Below are 6,717 nucleotides of genomic sequence, written 5' to 3'. Positions count from 1 at the left end.
AGATATGAACTATAGAGTTTTTGTGAATTTCTTAATGTCATAGCTCTAACCAAGCCAGGTGAAACCAGCACGTTGGACGATACCACTCTACTTTCAGGAAGGGGGTGTCGGCCCGTAATGCTGCATGTACTAGTATATGGAAACACTGCTAGAGGGTCCCATGATTCGTCAGGACCTCAATGATTACACACTGACCAAAATCCATACAAATCCATCAAAAGGATCTTGAATTATAGGAGCGAACATACAAACACAGCCAAAAACAGTACCCCTGTCAGAGGTGAACCTCCTTCCCGGAGGTACAGTGTAATGAAACAACGGTTCTCATCTGTGGCCGGTTACTTGAACGCAGATTCTTACAGCTTTAGCCAATTTGTATTTGTTGGTACACATGTATTTGAAAGAGTCTGTGTTATCAGAGTCTTGTCATTGATGGTGAGAAGCGACGCCGAGCATGATTCCTTATTCATACCTCCATGTGGCTCACCGTGTCCGATTTCATTCATGAATTTGATATTGTCCATTACCCTTTTTGCGTTTCGGTGCTTTCGCACCGAAACGCAATGTCCTGGCTTTTACCTTCAAGCATGCATGCTTGGTTCAACACTGTGTCGCACACAATAAGACCTTATATGGCAATACGTTCTCAAATCCTTGTATAGCCGTTGCCTTATATGGCAAGAGAGCAGGAAAAGGCAGGCACGCCAGATTTGCATGTGACACAGGACGGCGACCGCATGTAAATGCTACAACTGTTCGGAAATATCATTGCATTGTGGTTTCGGACTTTGATATCCTGAAAAATGACCATATTACATCTATTCCACAAGATTGCAGAAGAAAAAAAATGATTTCGTCAAGAAAACGAGCAAAAATCGGCATAAATGATACCATATAGTGACGTTATAGCATTACGTCCAGAGTAAATTGTTACGTACCGCAGCTTGGCCGATCTCGTAACGCCAAGCACTTCGGACCTAGAAGATCCGGGTTCGTCTCCGTGCATGGATTTTTTTTTCTTTTTAGATATTGAATATCAAAAATATATATTGATATTATATTAATCTATCAATATCATATTTATGAATATCATTTTTTTCATTAATAAATAAAGAAATATTTTATATTTGTTATTTTTAAATATTCATTTAATATATACAAGGCCTTTGTCTTATGAACAGGACTTCATAGATTCCAAACCCGGCATTCGAATTTTTCTGTTCATTGTAATGGAAAATACCGTGCAGCGGCTCCTATGCGCGGTAAGATGATTCTTGCAAAACACTCGCCACTAAACTTCTATCCCCGATGTAAACAGAGGCTCTTGATGTTGTTTGCAAAACAGCGATTCTTTGTTACAGTAGCAAATGCTCCATTGTTCAGTATCGACTTCATTCAGACAACACGGACGTGGAAAGTGGCGCCCCTCGGCACAAAACTATGGGAATTTTCATATGGGAGTTCGCTTCAGCGGGAGTTTTGTTTTTGTTTTGACGGATAAAACGCGAAAACCCACGCCGCTTTCGGCACACTTCCGGGTTCATTGATCGCTAAAATTACGCAAAAGCCACCATCAATCGGCAAATAAATGTATGCTTTCCCGAAAACATCTTTTGGTTTTACATTTTCTTCACCATAATGTTGCTATGTAGTCGATAAAACCGCGTTTTTATTGCGTTTTCATGTGTAACATTTCAGACAAAGAAAAAACTTAGACCGCGATTCTGCTGCCCCATGATGCACTTCGTCTGCAATATTCCCGCCTTCAGCTGCAGCAATAACCAATCAGAGACGCGTAATGCGATCATGTGATGATGATTACGTAACACGCGAAATGCATCTTGGGGCAGCAGGATTTGAACAATATGGCGGCGGGTGATCGAAAATGAAATGATTTCGTCAATGCAACGCTGTATTTTGCGGCATAAATGCCGAGAGACGAACTTTTATTTTTATCTCAAAATGCGTTTTACACGTTTGTCTTTGACTAGCCCGGTAGAAATCAAGCGGATCGTCGTCTGGTCCTTCAATATCAAGGGAGTTTGTCAGATATCCTGGCGCGAGGTTCTCAGCAGCGTGACGTTTAAACTTCAAAACGTTTTACTCAAAATTTGAGCGGAGTAGAGGGTTTAGTGTTGACCCCAAATAATGGTAATGTTTTCCCGAAAATTCCTTGAAAATGGAACGATTAAGAAAGACACCAGGACTTCATAGCGTGCCGAATACCGGGGCGTGGTCACATCTTGGAGACGCGCCGAGCGACAGCGGCAGATGGGGGGTGCGCACTTTATTAAGGTTTTTCTGTGAAGTATCTCAGCTGGCGTGATTGGGGTTGCGGTGAAGCCCAAATCGGGGGTGCGCACTTTATTTGGGGTGCGTCCTTTATTAGAAGAAATACGGTAGCTGTTGATTTGTTTGACATTTGGTAGTCATTTTAGATAGAACCTTAGCTGTTATGAACTTCTATTTCACTTAATTACCATAGTGCTGATGATTCAATGGTGCTTTTTCAAATTTTATGTTTTATTGCGTGCCATGTACATAATTACATTGATAGCTTTTATAATGAGCCTATTATACATTTTACAAATAAGCACAAGTTGTAGGCCAAGACCAGCTTTTTCAAAAGCACTTAAGTTAAGTGACGTAACTTCAAAATTGCTTTCCCCAATCTGCCTTTCTCTATTAAAACAGTACTCATTTCCCAAAATGACAATTTTTCTTATAGACTGAACAGCCCTTGAGTGACTTCCTCTGGCAGATTTTACTTCAAGTAAAGGGAAAAGACAATTCACACTTATAAACGTAGCCGAAACGCCAGCTTTTTTTAAAAGCTCTTGTTTTGGCAGAACTGGTACCTGTGATAAAAGGATAACGTACTGTAGGTCTTGAAATGTTCGCGGTGGATAATTGTAAACAAATTAAATCATCATATCAACAGGACATCAGTTGAATTGTAAAGACAATACACAGGTGATAACAATACACCGATCTCGCAGCTCCACCTTCCACCGTCAAAACGTAGAAATGAAAAATAAAACATGAAAAATGCAAATATGCAGCCCCTCTCTCATTGGTCGAATCGTTAACTGTCATGTTATTGGTTGAATTGCTAATTGTGATGAATAGTCAGGATCGGTCTAATACTTGGAATGTGGTTTGGAGATAGGACACCTGGCCTAATATGGAGATTGGGAGAAATGATGTTGGTATGTATGAGTAGCCTTATTTGGCATGAAGTATTTTTTCATTGGCTTCCGTTGGGCCAGTGCGGGCCTACATTGTGTTTGTGTCAGAATTAACTTAATGATCTCCAAGTCAATATTGCGTGGTACGTACATTGTAACATTTTCATTTTGAAAAAATGTTGACGTCACAACGGACATTTTTAACGAGACGACATCGCATAAGGTAGTGTCCCGATTCGTCATGGCGTTAGGTTAATTCAGTCCTCTCTCTTATTCACAAACGTGTCCAGAATACATTCTTACTTTCCCACTATTCCTGACCATGAGGAAATCAATCAATCATTAAAATGAAGGGACCCACATATTATAGAAGAAGTGAGTGAATTCTCCTAACGTTACCACTGTCTCAAAAGAGGGAGCAAAACTAACAAAACTAGCTCCCGGAGTGAAAATGTAAGAATGTAGTACACTGTAGGAAATAGTTCTTAATATCATTGTATCTATCCTCATCATATCTACGTTAAGTGTATATGTGCTTGAAATTAGCATTCGGGCATGAATTTGCAATAAATCTATCATTGTTATTACAGCTGAATAAACATAGTAGAAAATTCCTCCTCAGCTACAATTGAAAGCATAGCGGATGACCTACAGCATTCAGGCGTCAAAAGCGCCATATAAAGCATCTCATATAATCCAGTAGTCTCTACCGGACTAACTACGCTGGCTTTAGGGAGAATAATTTGCCAGGGGAATTTGACTAAACATAGGATATCATCTTCGGAGGAGGAAATGATACCCTTCCCGTGGACTGACTCTCCTGGTCAACAAAATCACCTTATTTCTGCCGAATTCTACGATACATGCCCCTGAATAACTCACATGCGGAAGTCATACAAATATGACTAAAAGAAGACAAGAAAAGCCTGACTCAGGCTGCCGATCGGAAACAGGGCAGACTGCGTAAGGCCACACGAGCCTAGCACTACCGGCTACCGTGTCTCAGTTTACGGATGCTGGCCTAGCCGAGGGACCACACACTGAACGCACTGAAACAGCAAGGACTAGTGATGTTTGGCAATGCGCTGTAACGTTAGTGTTCGTGACGTTCATATCAATGTAAACCGAAAGGGCGAAGGTTAGGCTCTGGCTTGTACTGGATGTCTTTGTAAGCCTTTTTCCAGCGCCGGACAAAAAGAAAACATGGCGAAATTATAAAAGACGTTTTACAGTAACAGCTTTCTTTCACGGTGGTCAAAAAGGCCTCGATTTTTCCTAACTTGGAAAACATGAATATTGATAAGGACTCGATGTCAATCACTCCTTTCACTATTGGCAACAGTAGCTGATTGGTTCACACTTTTGCAGGCGGGATCCAGATTTGTTTTGGTTGTACCAAGCCGTGCAGCATTTTCCCCGCGAACTTGTCCTTTTCAAATGCGCGCCTAGTCTCCGCCCCTATTGTTTTCTGGTTAACACATTAACAATACCCCAGCTTTCATTTCAATCATTCCCACGCTCAAGCTTCGTACAGACACCATCGTTTCAATTCTTCCTGAGCTAAATTTTCGTCCATCTTACCCCACAAAAAAACTAAAGCCACTAAGAAATCGCAGTTTCCGTTATAACTCACCGACATTCCCGGGTTCTTGATTCCGCGCTTGACCGCTGGAGACGGGGCCAAACAAAAAACGGCATTTCCTACGTACATTATCTGCGCCTTTGTTTAAACACACAGTCAAAATTAACCGATAGAATTCCGAAAAATTATCGACGAAGTCGAATGTTTTTATTTATCATATAATAAGATAAACCCCTTGTGAAAACGTGCGACCCGATAACGCAACGCTCCCCTTTATATATGGCGTCTTTGATCAGGATCGGAAATCATGACAGTACCGGCGTGTCTGGCCCTGTCCTACACAGCGACTCATGATCAATAATCAAACCTACGTTTTCCGAATTAGTAACACATCCTTTTTAGTAACAAACACCTTACGTTTTCGTCATTTTTTGTAATAGAACAAGGTCAAAGTATGTAATTCAATACGCGTGGTAACAACGCTCACGCCAGCGTCTGAGATTGATGTGCCGAATGTTGCGCCGACATAACGTTTCATACAAACTTTCTGACGGCTATGGTTGAAAAATAAAAACAGTGCATTCTTATGAAGAGAAAACTATAACGAAATACACATAAGTAAATCAAATGCTGGGAAATATGAAGGCAGCGTTTTTCTTTGACAGCAGAACTGGATTGACGCGGAAATTTCTTTTGTTTACAATTACCGACGCCACGTCTGTTTTCTTCATGAAACATACTTGTGGGTCTCAATCGAGTCAATGCATTTTTACATTTCACCCACGTGTCTTCCAATCCAAAAATGTACCATTTGGGTGTACAGTTATATATCATTAGAAAGTGTACTCTTTTCTATCTCTACAAACGCCGGTCACCCGGGCGATACAATCATAACAATGTTTCAATTTCTAGTACCGACACAACATTTTCATGAAATATCTTCTATGAAAGTTTTTGGACGATTGAATCATTCTCACAGTTTGCTTTGCAGTACCAAAAAAAATTGAAGAATAAATGATATACTGATTTCTTGAGAGGAGTGAATGAGAATATACTATTGAGGTCTTTGGTAGTTGAAAATCGCGGGCAATTATCTCGCTTGGGCAGGAACAAATACAATGGCAGTATTTCTCGCTCATTTGCATCTGGCTTGTGACAGGGCCTTGCGAAATCTTCTGATCTTCGCCGACGCCTTCATTATACTGGCCAAACATGTCCTTTCCACCACGTGTACTATCTGAACATAGCGTACGCTTCATATTTTGGCCCATATCTTTTGATCTACAAAGGATAATTTGACAAAAACACCATGATCGGAAGAGCAAAAACGCGCCCCAATTTTGATGACGTAGGCTGTCTGTTCCATGGTGGCTCACGGGAGATATGGAAGGAAATGTGACCCAAAATTCTTCAAAATTTCGTAGAAAGATTTTAGATTTCACAGGCATCGACTCAAGTTTCATAGAATTGAAAAAATATTGGTATAAACGTTGACTAGGACTTCAACTAATGTTTAGTACGTAAATCAGAAAAAAATCCTTTGAGCAGCGGCTACAAAGTTGAAAGTTCAATCACCGGACGTAGCCTGGCTTACGTTCTCCTAAATAATGTACTATTTTGAACGCAGTGTATAGCTGTCACTTTTATTCTTAAATGTATTTGAAAAGCCAACATATCGTCTCTGTAGGTACTTGTTTCTGTTTCTTGACCCGACCATCGGTTCATGCGTTATTTTGAGATACATTTTGTACCGTGTACTGGTGTAAAGCTATGAATGCAGGGTCCCGGTGGGTACCCCGCGGTGCGGGGGGCGGAGCTAATTTCCATAGCGACGCGGATTTTTGCTTGACGACCGTACCACCGTGTTTCACGAGCAGCAAAACTATGGAACCCCCCCCCCCAGCACACTGCTCCCCCTCCCCCGATTATAACCTACATACCTTAAAA

Source organism: Branchiostoma lanceolatum, chromosome 4 (assembly GCF_035083965.1).
Source record: "Branchiostoma lanceolatum isolate klBraLanc5 chromosome 4, klBraLanc5.hap2, whole genome shotgun sequence".
Lineage (NCBI taxonomy): Eukaryota > Metazoa > Chordata > Leptocardii > Amphioxiformes > Branchiostomatidae > Branchiostoma > Branchiostoma lanceolatum.
The sequence above is the reverse complement of the archived record's forward strand: the minus strand, read 5'-3'. Positions refer to the sequence as shown.